Source organism: Scardinius erythrophthalmus, assembly GCF_964197995.2.
Source record: "Scardinius erythrophthalmus genome assembly, chromosome: 13".
Lineage (NCBI taxonomy): Eukaryota > Metazoa > Chordata > Actinopteri > Cypriniformes > Leuciscidae > Scardinius > Scardinius erythrophthalmus.
The window spans coordinates 3,946,272-3,962,531 of record NC_138233.1 but is presented as its reverse complement, the minus strand read 5'-3'; positions in this window follow the sequence as shown (position 1 = coordinate 3,962,531).

Below are 16,260 nucleotides of genomic sequence, written 5' to 3'. Positions count from 1 at the left end.
AGAATGAGCCAATCGTCCAGATAGTTCAGGATTCGCATGCCCCGTTTTCTCAGGGGAGCGAGAGCTGAATCCATGCACTTCGTAAATGTGCGAGGTGCCAGGGACAGGCCGAACGGCAGGACGGTATATTGATACACCTGGCCGTCGAAGGCGAATCTCAAGAATGGCCTGTGACGGGGTATAATCTGGATTTGAAAATACGGGTCTTTCAGATCGAGAGATATAAACCAGTCCCTCGGGCGAATTAGCGCGAGGATCTGCCTGGTCGTAAGCATTTTTAACGGCCGCTTCATGAGGGTTCTGTTTAAATGTCTCAGATCTAATATGGGTCTGAGCCCGCCGTCCTTCTTGGGCACAAGGAAATAACGGCTGTAAAAGCCTGCCTCGGTCAGAGAAGGAGGAACTCTCTCTATCGCCTTTTTTCGCAGCAGCTTTGCTATCTCTGCATGCAGCAGATGGGCTGCTTCTGCGTTCACTTTCGTTTCGGTCCGGGCTAGAAAGCGCGGAGGCCGACGACTGAACTGTAGCGAATAGCCCTGTATTACCGTGTCCAGCACCCATGTCGACACACCCGGGATAGCTTTCCATGCATTCGCACTCATAGCTAGGGGTCGAATGGCCTCTGAGTCCCGCCCGTCGCATAGCGCGGGACGAGGAGTCAAGTCAAGTCAAGTCATCTTCATTTATATAGCGCTTTTAACAATGTGGATTGTCTCAAAGCAGCTTTACAGAGATAAGCGTATAATTTAAGGTAACAGAGATTGTTTCGGCTTTACAGCAGAGTTAAGTTATTTCCATCTAAAGTTAGTTTTAATTGATTTGGTTCCGTCGCAATGATCATTTGTTATTAAATTAGGGGCCGCTAAGACGACACCATTCTCTCTACACAGACTTTAAATGCGAACCTGTGAGAAACGCTGATGGCGGTCACATGCGCATTTAGAATGGGTTCTATAGTTATGTGCGTTAGAATATACGCAGGTTTGGAATTCCCTACAAGCCAAGCCTAAACAAAATACTTGTCTTTCCTTATAAATTTTGATAAGGAATTTTATTTTATTTGTTGCTTTGGGGTAGGACCGCAAGACGAATTTTCCCGACAACGCCTTATCTGTAGAGTGGTAGTGGGATCCTCCATAGGGAGAGACTAGTTGGCACTTCAGCACTGCGTTGTCATCGGTCCAGGCGAAGGTCCTTCGTCAGATCTGGATACGGCCTGGATCCGGCAGGCTGCAGGAAAAACCTTGGGATAAACACAGACACTAAAATTAGCGTAGATGCCATTCTTCTCGTGATGTAACGAGTACATCAGGATTTTTGGGAAGTGTTCCCGGTTCCGGCTGACCTAATCTATGCAGCATAACATTAAATTATAGAAGTCTATAATGTATTATGTGAAAGCTAGGTCAAAGAGATGTGTCTTTAATCTGGCTTTGAACTGACAGAGTGTGTCTGCTTCCCGGACAATGGTAGGAAGACTGTTCCAGAGTTTTGGTGCTAAATAGGAAAAGGATCTACCGCCAGCAGTCGATTTTGATATTCTAGGTATAATCAACTGGCCGGAATTTTGAGATCGTAATAGACGTGACGGACTATAATGCGTTAAGAGCTCGCTCAAGTACTGCGGAGCTAAACCATTCAGTGCTTTGTAAGTAATCAGCAATATTTTAAAATTTATGCGATGTTTAATAGGGAGCCAGTGCAGTTTTGACAGAACCGGGCTAATATGGTCATACTTCCTGGTTCTGGTAAGAACTCGAGCTGCTGCGTTTTGGACCAGCTGTAGTTTGTTTATTAAGCGTGCAGGGCAACCACCCAGTAGAGCATTACAATAATCTAGCCTTGAGGTCATGAACGCATGAACTAATTGTTCCGCATTTGTCAATGAGAGCATATGACGTAATTTAGATATATTTTTAAGATGGAAAAATGCAGTTTTACAGATACTAGACACGTGACTTTCAAATGAAAGATTGGTATCAAAGAGCACACCCAGGTTCCTAACCGACGACGAAGACTTAACAGAGCAGCCATCAAGTGTTAGACAGTATTCTAGATTATTACGTGAGGAAGTTTTTTGTCCAATAATTAGAAACTCTGTTTTTTCAGAATTTAGAAGTAGGAAATTACAAGTCATCCAATTTTTTATATCCGCTATGCATTCCGTTAATTTTGTGAATTGATAAGTTTCGTTAGGTTTTGAAGAAATATAGAGCTGAGTATCGTCAGCATAACAGTGAAAGCTAATTCCATGTTTCCTAATGATATCTCCTAAGGGTAGCATGTACAGAGTGAACAGCAGCGGTCCTAATACTGAGCCTTGTGGTACGCCATACTTAACCTGTGATCGATGAGACATCTCATCATTTACTGCTACAAACTGATAACGGTCAGATAAGTATGATTTAAACCATGCTAGTGCATTTCCTGTAATGCCAACATAATGTTCTAATCTATTTAAAAGAACGTTGTGGTCGATGGTGTCAAATGCAGCGCTAAGATCGAGTAACACTAATAGAGAGATACAACCACGATCGGATGATAAGAGCAAATCATTTGTGACTCTAACGAGAGCTGTTTCGGTACTATGGTACGGTCTAAATCCGCACTGGAAATCCTCGCAGATATCATTTCTTTCAAGAAAGGAACACAGTTGTGAGGATACTGCCTTTTCTAATATCTTTGACAGAAAAGGTAGATTCGAGATCGGCCTGTAATTGACTAATTCTGAAGGATCAAGTTGCGTTTTTTTAACAAGCGGTTTAATCAAAGCCAGCTTAAAGTTTTTTGGTACGTATCCTAGAGACAAAGACGAATTAATGATATTAAGAAGAGGATCTATGACCTCTGGAAGTATTTCTTTCAGTAGCTTAGTCGGTATAGGGTCTAACATACATGTTGTAGATTTAGATGATTTAATGAGTTTAGTAAATTCTTCCTCTCCTATAGCAACGAATGAATCAAATTTTTCCTCAGGGAGACTACAATGCACTGCCTGATGCGATACTGTAGTAGACGGTTGCATAGTTATAATTTTGTCCCTGATATTATCAATCTTATAAGTGAAGAAGTTCATAAAGTCATTACTGCTGTGTTGCTTGGAAACTTCGGTGCTTGAAGCTTTATTTTTCGTTAGTTTAGCCACCGTTTCAAATAAATACCTAGGATTATGTTTATTTTCTTCTAATAGGGTTGAAAAATAAGCAGATCTAGCAGCTTTTAAAGCCTCTCTGTAAGTAATTGAGCTCTCTTTCCATGAAATGCGAAATACCTCTAGTTTTGTTTTCTTCCAGTTGCGCTCCATTTTTCTGGCTGCTCTCTTAAGGGCCCGAGTGTGCTCGTTGTACCACGGCGTTGGACTAGTTTCTTTAATCTTCTTTAAGCGCAACGGAGCAACTGTGTCTAAAGTGCTGGAAAAGAGAGAGTTAAACGTTTCTGTTGTAATATCTAGTTCTTCTAAGCTATCTGAGATGCTGAGATGATGAAACTGATTAGGAAGATTATTAATAAAGCAATCTTTAGTAGCAGAAGTGATAGGTCTCACATATTTGAAACACGGAGTCGGCTTTGCAGCCTTGGCTAAATGCAAATTACACGAGACTAGATAATGATCTGAGATGTCATCGCTCTGCTGCAGAATTTCAACGGCATCCACATCTATTCCGTGTGATAATATTAGATCTAGAGTATGATTACGACGATGAGTAGGTCCTGACACGTGTTGTCTAACTCCAATTGAATTTACAATGTCTTTAAATGCCAATCCCAATGCATCTTTTTCATTATCGATGTGTATATTAAAATCACCAACAATTAGTACTTTATCTGCAGTCAATATTAATTCTGATAGAAAGTCCGCAAATTCTTTGATAAAGTCTGTATGGTGCTCTGGTGGCCTGTATACAGTAGCCAGCACAAATCTCAAACGTGATTTATCGTTTACACTATATATTTTTACATTAAGCACCAATGCTTCAAAAGAATTATATTTAAAACTTGATTTCTTAGTGGTTTTGAAACTATTACTATAGATTACAGCAACACCACCCCCTTTGCGTTTCAGACGAGGCTCATGTTTATAACAGTAATCTTGCGGGGTTGATTCATTTAAAGTAATGTAATCGTTTGGTTTTAGCCAGGTTTCTGTCAAACACAGCACATCTAGGTTATTATCTGAAATCATATCATTAACAATGAGTGCTTTTGAAGTAAGCGATCGAATATTCAGCAACCCAAGCTTTAGCATTTGCTCATCTGTATTATAGCTGTTTTTTATTTGTTGAACATCAATTAAATTTTTAACCTTAGTTGGGTTTAAACGTTTTTTGGATTTCCAAATTCGGGGAACAGACACAGTCTCTATATGATGATAGCTAGGTGAAAGAGGCTCTATGTGATGGGATTTATCTGACCTTGGTGACGAGAGGCCGCTAGCAGACAGTCGGTTTAGCCAGTCTGTCTGCTTCCTGACCTGAGCCCCAGATTGTCATGTTTGAGCTCTAAGACTATGAGCCATATTACTAGAGAGAAGAGCAGCACCATCCCAGGAGGGATGAATACCATCTCTTTTCAACAGGTCAGGTTTGCCCCAAAAACTTTTCCAATTGTCTATGAATTCTATATTATTAAGCGGACACCACTTAGACAGCCAACCGTTAAGCGAACACAATCTACTAACTATCTCATCACTCCTGCGAACAGGAAGGGGGCCAGAGCAAATTACAGTCCTTGACATCGTACTTGCAAGTTCACACACCTCTTTAATATTAATTTTGGTGATCTCCGACTGGCGGAGTCGAACATCATTAGTGCCGACATGAATAATGATCTTAGAGAATTTACGATTAGCATTAGCCAGCACTTTTAAATTTGCTTTGATGTCAGGCGCTCTGGCTCCCGGCAAACATGTGACTATGGTGGTTGGTGTCTCTATTTTCACGTTCCGTGTAATAGAATCGCCAATAACTAGGGCACAATCATTCTCAGTGGGTGTTTCACTGAGCGGGGCAAATCGATTTGTTATGGTAATCGGAACGGAAGAGTGGTTTTTAGATCCGCGACTAGAGCGATCCCTCACTGTCACCCATTTGCCCGGCTGCACAGGCTCTACTTCAGCCAGAACCGACTCATGTAAAGTGTGCACTATTCTATGCGCATCCAAAACATCTAAAGCACTAGCACTCTTACTATCCTCAATTAAAGTTTGGATGCGTGTTTCTAATTCTGAAATCTTCTCTGTCAACCTAACTGTCTCCTTACATTTATCACATATAAATCCTATATTGTCGACAGAGAAGCCTATACTAAACATGTGACATGAAGTGCAAGTGACAATAACAGGACAAGACATTACTCACCGTGTTTGTTGAGTGATTCTTACTCACCTGAGCTTTTTATGAACTCAAAGGCGCGGACGCGCGAGAGAAAAATAAATAAATAAAATAGCTGAGCGCACGGGTGGCGCGTTAGCAGGCTAGCGAATTACTAGCGTTTTGTGCTAGTAGTACTAATAACAAAAGCTAGCGATGTCAGGTTAATCTGAGATGTTGGGTAAAATGTAGTAGTATAAACAACTAGAAATGGTAGTAAAATGATGGTTCAAAACAAAGAAATATATGGCTAAGACGGAGCTTATCGCACCGAATCAAACAAACACACTCACAGCAGGCAGCGAGGCAGACAGGAGCAATCGATCAGGAGTCTGCAGTGGCGGGCGCGCGCTGCGCGCTGAGACAGTGCTGCGAGACGGGGACTCGCTGATAGCAGTGACCGGCCGAATTGCGCTGGGAGAGTGCGCGTGAGTGTTTACAGCAGAGTGTGAACGCGGGGGAGCGGGCACAGGACTCTTTATTAAAACACGGCCGGTGGCGGTGGCGATATCTGAACCCTGAATGCGTGAGACAGAGCGAGCAGTGTGTGGTTGTGAGCACTCGTGAGCGGGCACATTTTCTACACTTATCACTCGAGCGGCGAGAGCGCGCTTTATGCGAGTGTGCTCTGTAAAGTACACAGGGGGGTTTGTGCTTGTGTGTAGAAATGAACACTGGGTTGTGGGCATATTTACTACACTCATAACACTGTCGGCATGAGCCGAATGGCCAGATATTATGCTCATATTGTGATTTATCTGGGTCGCCGTAAAAACGGCGTTTGAGTGCAGGCGAGTGAGTCAACAGACTGGCTCGTTGGCTGCTGAAAACACTACTGCAGTAGCCTTTTTTAAGGGGACTGGCAGAGGAAGACAGATGGATTTTGACGGCGGTCCGGTTGAGCGGGACCCGGCCGTCTTTTCCTCCCGGCGAGTGCTAGGAGGACTTCGCAGGCTCGGACTTCAGCGAGACTCGAGGCCGAGGCCCTCGCGGGGGCGGCGGTCTGCGCTGGCTGGTTGAGCGGGACCTAGGGTGGCCGCGCTGGCGCTGCTGTGTGGTCGGAGGGCGGGAAGAGCGCTGGGCAGAGCTGCATGCGGGAGGCTCTGTGTTAGAGCGGCCCGCAGCGGAGCTCGAGCGGCGAGGCAGGAAGAGGCTCATAGCCTGTGATGCCTTCTGCACCTCCGTAAACCGGTCCACGAGGCCACTCACTGCTGGTCCGAAGAGGCCGGTGGGGGAGAGCGGGGCGTTAAGGAAGACGGACCGCTCTGCTTCTCCCATATCGGCTAGCGTCAGCCACAGGTGGCGCTCTGTGACGGTGAGCGAGGCCATTGAGCGACCGATAGCTTGTGCAGCTACCTTGGTAGCGCGGAGAGAGAGATCTGTCGCGCTGCGCAGGTCGGTCAAGGTGGACTTGTCGGGGCCCCTCTCGTCCAGCTGGCGGAGGAGGTCGGCCTGAAGGACCTGAAGGACCGCCATTGTGTGCAGGGCTGAAGCGGCCTGTCCGTTAGCCGAGAAGGCGCGGTGGACGAACGCCGAAGTAGTCCTGCAGGCCTTGGACGGGAGGGCAGACTTTGAGCGCCATCTCGCGGATGGGGGGCAAAGGTGCGCTGCGACCGCCTGTTCGACCGGAGGGATGTCGTTGTATCCCTTCTCCGCGGCTCCGTCCACTCGGGAGAGAGCAGCTGAGGCTGAAGAGCGGAGCCTGGCCAAAACTGGAGCGTTCCACGCTTTGGAGAGTTCCTCGTGGAGCTCGGGCAGAAAAGGCGCTGGTCTGGACGCTGTAGACTGGCGGCGGTTGGGCAGGAAGCATCCATCGAGCCTGTTCGGTGGAGGCACCGCAGGCGGGGACCACTCGAGGCCTAAGCGCTCGACTGCCGTCGTGAGGAGGCGGAGAAGCTCCGCGTCCACACCGGTGTGGGTCCTGCCAGATTCTCTCGAAGACGAGGCAGAGCGGAGTGAACCGGACCACTCTTCGCTGTCTGACGCCAGAAGAGAGCAGCTGTCCAGAAGCGCGTCCACTTCCGCTTCATCCTCAGAGGCGACGGCATCGCGGGCCGTAGCCGGCGGCTGCGCGTCGGGAAGCGGGGGAGGCGAGGGAGAGAGCGAGGCTCGCGGGAGGTGCTCCGGCGAGGGCCTGGCTCGAATCTCCGGCTCCGGTGGTCTCTGCGAGCGGCGTTTCTTCTTACGCGGCCCGGAGACAGTTGGAGCGGGTTCTGCATTGAACAAGGCGAGTCGAGCCCGCAGGGTCGACATCGGCAGTTCCTCGCAGATTTCGCAGCCGCCCGAAGACAAGGCAGCGGCTGCATGGTCACGTCCCAGGCAGAGAGCGCAGACCACGTGGCGGTCTCTGTCGCTGAGCGGAGAGCGGCATGAACCTCATGAAACTCGAGGCATTTTGCAACAAACGCCTTGCTCTTTTAGTGAGTGCTGTAAGAAAAACACACACACAACAAGCGAGAAAGGATATATCGCCGGATAGATGAGCTGGCACGGCAGGCTGAAGGCGGCGAGAATCGACCGGCTTCCTCAGACTGTCCTAAGCTGGCTCGTTGCTGGATTCGACGGCGACGGCTTCTCTCAGAGTGCAGCGATGCGAAGAGCTTCGCTGAAGAGACAGAAATCAGAGAATTAAGCCTCCGAGCCCTGTTTTTATACGCTCTGACGCCGCCCCTTCTGGCGGGCTGTGACGCGCGAGGGCGCGCGCGCCCTGATTGGGCGTGACGTCACGCGGGGCTCACTGGTAGGCTTAAGCAGTTGCCGCGCGGCAGCCAATGAGCACGCAGTATTGCCTGCTCTAGCTCTGCTGTGCCGCCTGCTGCACTGCGTTGACAAATTATGGAAAATTAAGGATAATTTTTTGGCTTCAGTATCTCGAGAAAAGATGACTTTTCCCGTAGCGTAAGTTCCTTACGCAATACGAGAAAACCTCTCGTAAGAGAACTCTAATACGTCAACAAAACAATAATGATTTTGAACCTGGTTTTAATCCACTGTTCAGATTTCTGTAATATGCAAATAAATGCATTTTAATTATATAATACCTAATTTGCATATTTAAACAACATCCTATATAATTAACTAGGGAAAATACTAGGCGTACTTTAATGCTGTGGTTTTGAAGATCTCGATTTTGTGAACCATATTTAATGTGGCTTACAAATACCCATTTTGAGTATTTGCATGTTTTTTGAGAATGAGGATGTTGATATCTGCCTAATTTGTAATTTAATCATGGTGCAAGAAGTCTGATTATTATGATTTTATATATTAATAAAAATAAATTCTAGAACGTGGCGTTTTAAACCGAGACGTGCGTGAGATTGAAGAGCTTGTGTTCTGTGACCTCTCTGTTCTCAGATCAGGCTTCCTCCATCAGGAGACGAGCGGCTGGGTTCGAGTGTCTCTACAATTCTCTGATCCCGACTGAATCCCTCTGAAGGTTTGAGTAAATCCTCTTTACATAAGCGTGCCCTTCGCGGAGTCACACTCTCAGACCTCCAGCGATTGGTCACAGAGTTCATCCTGTCTTCAGTTTTCTTTAACTGTCCTGAGCTTTACTTTAGGAGCATCAGTCAGGTTATGTTTATTTAAACCACAAGCTTCCTCACACAGATTAATAATAGCTACACTGTGCAAAAAAAAGGAAAAAAAGTGAAATTTACAGCAAAGAAAGGCAGCTGTGGTTGCCAAAGCTTTACCGTAAAAAACATGTTAGCAACATTAAGTTTTACAGACTGAACTGAACTTTACAAAACACATTTCACATCTCATAATGAAGTGTCAAGCCTATTGAATAATTAATAAGTTGTTGAGAACTAGTTAAAGATGACCTATTATGCTTTTTGTTCATCTGTCTTCAGTGTGTAATGTTGTTGTTTGAACATGAAAAAGTCACACAGTTCTTCTCTATATCAGTGTCAGTGTTTCTGAACTCCTGAAACGCCTCCATTGTAGTCTTGAGTTTCTTCCGGGAACGAACATGTCACAATATTCCTCATTATAATAATTCATGCGCAGAATAAAGGGGCGGGGCCTGGTTGAGTTAGTTAGTAGTGTGTTAAACTGTTGGTTATGGGAAGGGGCGGGACATTTCCCAAACACACTCGAAGCGCTCGACCAATCACAACACACTGATCCAGCCGACCAATCAGAGCACAGTGTGCTTTTCAGAAGGAGGGGCTTCAAGAATAGAGACAGGAAGTAAACAGAGCGTTACTGACAGACTGGGAAGAGAGGAGCCGCAACAATGGAGAATATGAGGAAAATAATCAACATTCAAGCAGGAAAACCTGTTCTAGAGCTCGAAAACAACAGCAAAACTTTGTAAACGGGCATAATGTGGCACTTAAGGTAAAAGCAGGGTGAGAAAAACAGCTGTTCAAAATGACGAGTGCTCAAATAGAGGTGACACAAGCATGCTTTTAAATTATTTAGGCACTTTGTGGTTTTCAGAAGGTGCAGATGATGCTCTGCAGGTGTGCTGGTTTAGCCATTAGTCCAAACAAACCAAACACGCCGCATAAGCGACTGTCGTCTCACGCTAGGTAATTATTTGTAGATCAACTTCTGCTGGTTCTCAGTAGGGAGTGTCGTGTTTGCAGTAATCAGTAAGTAAGCACTAATTAGTGATTTTAAAACAAATTTGACATGATGCAGCGGGACGAAATGCAAGATAACCCCCAAGCTAATGCATAACCGTATTGTATTTTGTAAAATAGTGATGTTAGCGCTTCACTTGAGCTCTTGTCCCTAAACAGCTGTATAGCGCCGTCTAAAAGCAATAAACCATGACAAAGTACTGTTCCCTCGAGTCTGCCGGAAAAACACATCAGTTTGTTCTCTGCATTATGCAGTCCTGCACAGATGTGGGATCTCAAACCCGCTGTGTGCATGTTCAGAATCAGTCTGAAGTGTGGATTTGAGTGTATAGCACTATCATGGCTATCATATTAAAGTGGATTTTTTCTTTTTCTTCTAAAGTGCTTTTTGTGATGACAATGACGGCATTAATGATTCTTTGATAGAAAAAGAATAATTGCACATTTAAGTTTCTTGATTTTAAAGTCGCACTACAAAACGTTTGCCTCTCCATCATCATGTGTGGTTGAAAAGTAAAATTGCATGTTTCGTACAGAGAAGTTGTACTGTATGAAATCTTCCATAGTGCAATTTTATTCATTTATTATAGAGTGCAAGAGAAGAAAAAATCCTAATATTGCACATGCATAAGACAAATGGCACTTTTACAGCCCAGAGTCGTTGCATACGCCTGACCTACCGAGGCATAAACACAGTATTTGTGGCATCATGACCTATAATCATTACCACGCAAAACAGTGCTTTCATTGTTTGTTGCTTTGTTTATCTCTGTTTACTGTAAGCATTACATTACCTTACATAATTGCATCTACTGCTCAGTGCTCACACATGAATAACTGACTCCATATGCGAAAACTGTCCGACTTTCCTGTAACTGCGGTCAGGTACTTTCTACTATCTTTCCTTCCTTAAAAAACAAACAAACGCATAAATATATATGTGTATATGTATTATATAGACAATAGACAATAACCTACAAAGGACTGAACTGAACAGGGAGTATATATACTCTATACAGAGAATAACAAGGAACTAAATAAGAATAAGAATTATTAACCAGAAAAACAAACAGGTTAATAATCAGAAACCGAAACTAAACAGGAACCAGGAACGAGGGAAACACAACAGAACATCAGAGCATATTAATGTCATTGCTGAAATAAAGTCAATATGCCAAATCTACATTTATAATATTCTAAACACAGGAGGAAAGAGAAAGTCACATGATAAATCAAAGTTACTGCTGTAAATACTAATATGATAAATCTGCACACAGTGTCATACACAATGCAATAAACATGAATTTAACAACATAAGATGTAACATAAAACCTATAATGTACTTAATTGATAACAAAAAGTTAAGAAGACATCAAAGGTGAAGGGTCACAGAGGATTGTGAGAATGTCAGTTTTATGTTTATGAACTATTGTAGATGAATTGTTCTATTTTAACTTCCAAAAACAGGATATTTACTGTAATATTACATGAAATATTTTATTAGATCTATTACAGTTTTTCAACGTATGCTACAGTAGAGTATAAGGCAATCGTTAACCAATTAACAGTTTTTACTGTCAAAAATGATATGTTTCATTTCATTACACAATACGGGCAGATTACTTGCATTATAAAACATATCTATAGACATCAGTGATCGTGACAGAAAATAATATTTATGACCCTGGATCACGTCTCCAGTCTCGAGTCGCACGGGTATATCTGTGGCAATAGCCGACAATACATTGTATGGGTCAAAATTATCGATTTTTCTTTTATGCCAAAAATCATTAGGATATTAAGTAAAGATCATGTTCCATGAAGATATTTTGTAAATTTCCTAGCGTAAATATATAAAGCATGTATTTCTGTGAGTGAATGCAGCACAATCGCCAACATAAATGAACAACTTTAAAGGAGATTTTCTCAATGTTTCCATTTTTTTGCCTCAGATTCCAGATTTACAATAGTCGTATCTCGACCAAATATTGTCCTATCCTAACAAACCATACATCACCGGAAAGCTTATGTATTCTGCTTTCAGATGTTGACCCATGTGACTGGCTTTGTGGTGTGCAGTGAGAGAGAATGAAGTGTCATAAGTGGCTGAATCTTATGAAAGTGTGTGTGCAATATGAGAGTGAGATTAACTTTGGCAGGATAACTTCTGGACAGGGTTAGTTAGTTTCAGAGAAAGAAATGTTCCTCCCTCCTGGGTGAAGATCGCATCTCATAATGTCCTTTTGAATCTTCTGCTGAATAATTCATAAAATCCACAGCTGCTTTTCATAATGAATGCCTGGGGAATGTCGTAATTAAGTTCTTCTTGGACTTAGAAAATGTTCATGGACCAATCATCTCTGAAAATAAGCATATTCACACAAAACCAGAGATGCTTGTGTTGAAGTGACTAAATGCTCAATTTCTCCATTTGAAATACATGTAAGATATAATGTTTGTTCATCACTAAGATATAAAGCCTTGTTTTTTATTTATTTATAATTACCAAATTGACTAAAGCAATGACAAATATCTTTCAATGAAAATGACGCTCTTCCTCCATATATTTGTCTTGTTTTCCAGCACAAATATCTAAAAACATTCTTAAATTGAGATTTACAATTACTGTAGAAGCAAAATGACGGAAGATGTTATATATAGTCTTGTTTTCTGAAAAATATATCCAAATGAATTGACTTTTTACTTGACAAACAAGAGCAAATGGGGTCAGAAAAATAATCTTGTCTTCCCTTTTGAATCCATTGGTAGATATTTATCTTATTTTAAGCACAAGTACACTTAATTTAGATGATTTTCCACTAACCGAGTCATTTTGCTTGTCAAGTAGATGTGTTTTGATTTAGCTACTGGAAAACAAGACAGAAATACTGAGAAAAAAACGAAGATGAAGCAAAATGACGGAAGATGTTATATATAGTCTTGTTTTCTGAAAAATATATCCAAATGAATTGACTTTTTACTTGAAAAAACATGTAAGATATAATGTTTTTGCAGTGCAATCATTTTTGTACTTGTTTTCCCTTTAAATTGTATATTTTTAACCCCATTTGGCAGGTATTTGTTCTTGTTTTAAAATGATAAACTCATTTAATTTTGACTTTTGCTTTTCACGTAAATGTATCTTGAATAATGTTTAGATATTTGTGCCGGAAAACAAGTGGAAAAAATAATGAGTAAGAAAAAAATTTTATAGGGCGTTTACTTTGTTATAATGATGTTTTTATCCCACTTCCGTGATCCGTGATACGAGAGACATGATCAGTGGCAGAAAGTGTGTTTTTTTTTTTGCATGTTTGTGTGTTTATTTTTCCTGTTCAAACATCTCGACGTCCCTCTGTTCACTTTCACGAAGCCCACTCAGAAACTCCCAGTGCTGCCAGATTCATGAATCAGAGCCCTCCAGAAACACTTCACTCACATTTACATGTTCATGCATAAACAAACACATGCAAGAATTGCACAGACACAGAAATTATTACAGGGTCTGCGTTGTTTATATTGATAACATGTTTTTTCATGTTCAAAAAACGTTGAGACAGCCATCCTGCATCCTTTTTTGCACAGAAGAGGCGAGTTCAGATAAAAAAAATCCCATATATTTTCTTGGAAAACTGATTTATAATAATAATAATGATGTATGAATCCTTTATAGTAAAACATACCTGCGATAAGCTCTGAGGATGTTATGCATTTATGTAAGCATCTGTAGAAGCCATAAATAGTGTGTTTATTCATGTTTAAAATATGTGGCAAAATCTTAATTTTTTTTTTTAGTTGTATTATTTTTATTTTTTTAAGAAGTCTCTTCTGCTCACCAAGGCTGCATTTATTTGATCAAAAACACAGCAAAAACAATAATATTGTGAAATAGTTTAAAACCGCTGTTTTCTATGTGAATATTTTAAAATGTAATTTATTCCTGTGATCAAAGCTGAATTTTCAGCATCATTACCTTCAAAAAATAATTATTCCAACCCTGGTTCATTCTAACTTTGTTTAACGCACACATTAATGCTACAAAAGCCTCTCTAATCCTCCTTTCTTCTGAATTACAGTGAGAAATGTTCCTTTTTGAAAGCAGGGTTTGATTGCTACAGTATATGAAAAGCCTAATGTATGAGATGTTATATTTCAAACATGAATATCTGACTTGTGTGTGTGGACAATAGAAAGTGTTATGAATCATTAAAATAAAGTATGAAGAAACTATGAAGAAAAGTTCATTTCTTTATTTGTGAAACAAAATGGACTTTATTTTCCTCCCTGATGTCTAGACTTATTAGACGTATAGAAATATTTTGCGGTGAAAGAATATGAAAAGTTGGCCTTGAGTTCGTCAGAAACTGTTTTGTGATCCAAAGAATCCAGTAGATTAACTCCGAAAGCCAGTTGCTTATCCATCAGTCTGTTCTGGAGTCTGATGTTCGAGTGTGTAACTGTCTGTGCCACTTTTAAAAATACCTCACAACAGAAAAGAGCTGCAAAAATGCCACCAAAATGACCAAAAATGCCCCCAAAATTCAAGATGGGGCAAAAATGTCACTGTATGAGTTCTAGTTTTTAATATTTATAACAGGATATTGTTAAGCAACACCACATGAGCTAGAGTGCTGTTTTTCCCCTAATATCAGCATGATTGCAAATGTGATCTTGTTTATTGTAACTGTTGTATACAATCAATAAGGTAATATTAAGTGACTCATAATATATATATATATTTTTTTTTTTTTGAAAGTAATGCATTAGTAATAGAACAAACTAATGCTATGAATGTCAAAGGATTAGAAAGCAAAATTTCAAAGCAAGTGGCATTTCCAAACAATAGAGCTTTTCTCTTCCCTATACCTTCATTTTTTTGTCTTTTACTGCTTTCAAAACAATTTTTGTAATTTTTTTTTTTTTTTTTTTTTGCTTTAAAATATTCTGGTGCTATCTCTCTCTCTTTTTTTTAATTCCACTTGCTTTTTTATTAATATTTCATATTTTATCTAATTCATTCATGCATGAAGTTTGCATACATTATTTTGGGGCCACTGAACAATCACAACCTTTTTCCTCAGTTAATTCACAACAATGTCAAAACTTGCACAGTAAAATGCCAGACTTATTTGAATATATTATGTGGAATAAATCGTTTTTTTTTTTAGTTGCATACTGTTTTCCTTACAGCTTTGAAAAATAATTGTTAACAAGATTATTGGACTTCGTATTACAAGAAAATACTATTTCAGTCTCTCTACCTGTTGCTTGCCATTTCTTTGTAATTTGAGTGAAAATGTTTTCAGAGTAAATCCTACATCAATTTTCTTTTCAGAGCATTTTCTACTAGATAAATTAAAGAACAGCTCACCTGAAAATGTAATTTCTGTCATAATTTTCTGCCTTTATTCACCTGATGTCATTCTAAACCTGCATGACTTTCTTTTGTGGAGCGTAAAATAAGATTCACTGCAATGTCAATACAATGGAAGTCAATGGTGCAGTGTTCTGCAAAATATGTTCTGCAAAAGAAAGAAAGCCATACAGGTTTGAAACAGGATGACGTAAGTTTTATTTTTGGATGGACTGTCCCTTTAAATAATGTTTATATTGTTATCATGGTCTAAAATTACTCATACCTTGATATTTTGGTCATGCTTCTTCAAGCACTTCCTGTTGTTAAAGCTGTTCTTCCTGTTTCAACTCAATTCCCCAGCAGTGGCTTTTCTGCAAGTGTGCGTCTTTCCTTTGTTTATCATAGCTGTTTTCCCGCGTTATTATTGGAGTCTGGAAAAGTTTTCATCCTTTTCCTCTTGTGTCTGGATCCCTCATTAGTTGTGTGTGTGGAAACAGTGCGAGCGATTGACAAGGTCAAAGGTGAATGCAACTGGACCTAATTTCCTCTCTCATTGTTTACAGCCGATATGAGAATGACTTTTAAGACCGAGGCGCTTGAGAATGTGAAATGAATGACGCCGACGGAGGCCAAAAGCTCAAGGGGTTTTTGGGGGAGATTGCGAAAAAGCCCACGAGACGCGAACAATGTGAACATGCGCTGGATGATTGCTCCCCATATAAGAGAACAAAGCTGAATCACAGAACCTAATTGAAAGTGTTGCATCTCTTTTCAAGGCAATGAAGCAGCTGATTAGAAAGATAATTGAGTTGGGAGACTAGATCTGGCGGGGGACTTTAGCACTAGTCTTGCATTTGGCAATATCGTAAACCGTGGCGCTGACATGATGCAAAAACAGATTGCATGAGAGGGCTTCATTAGGGACTCTGTCCTTTAG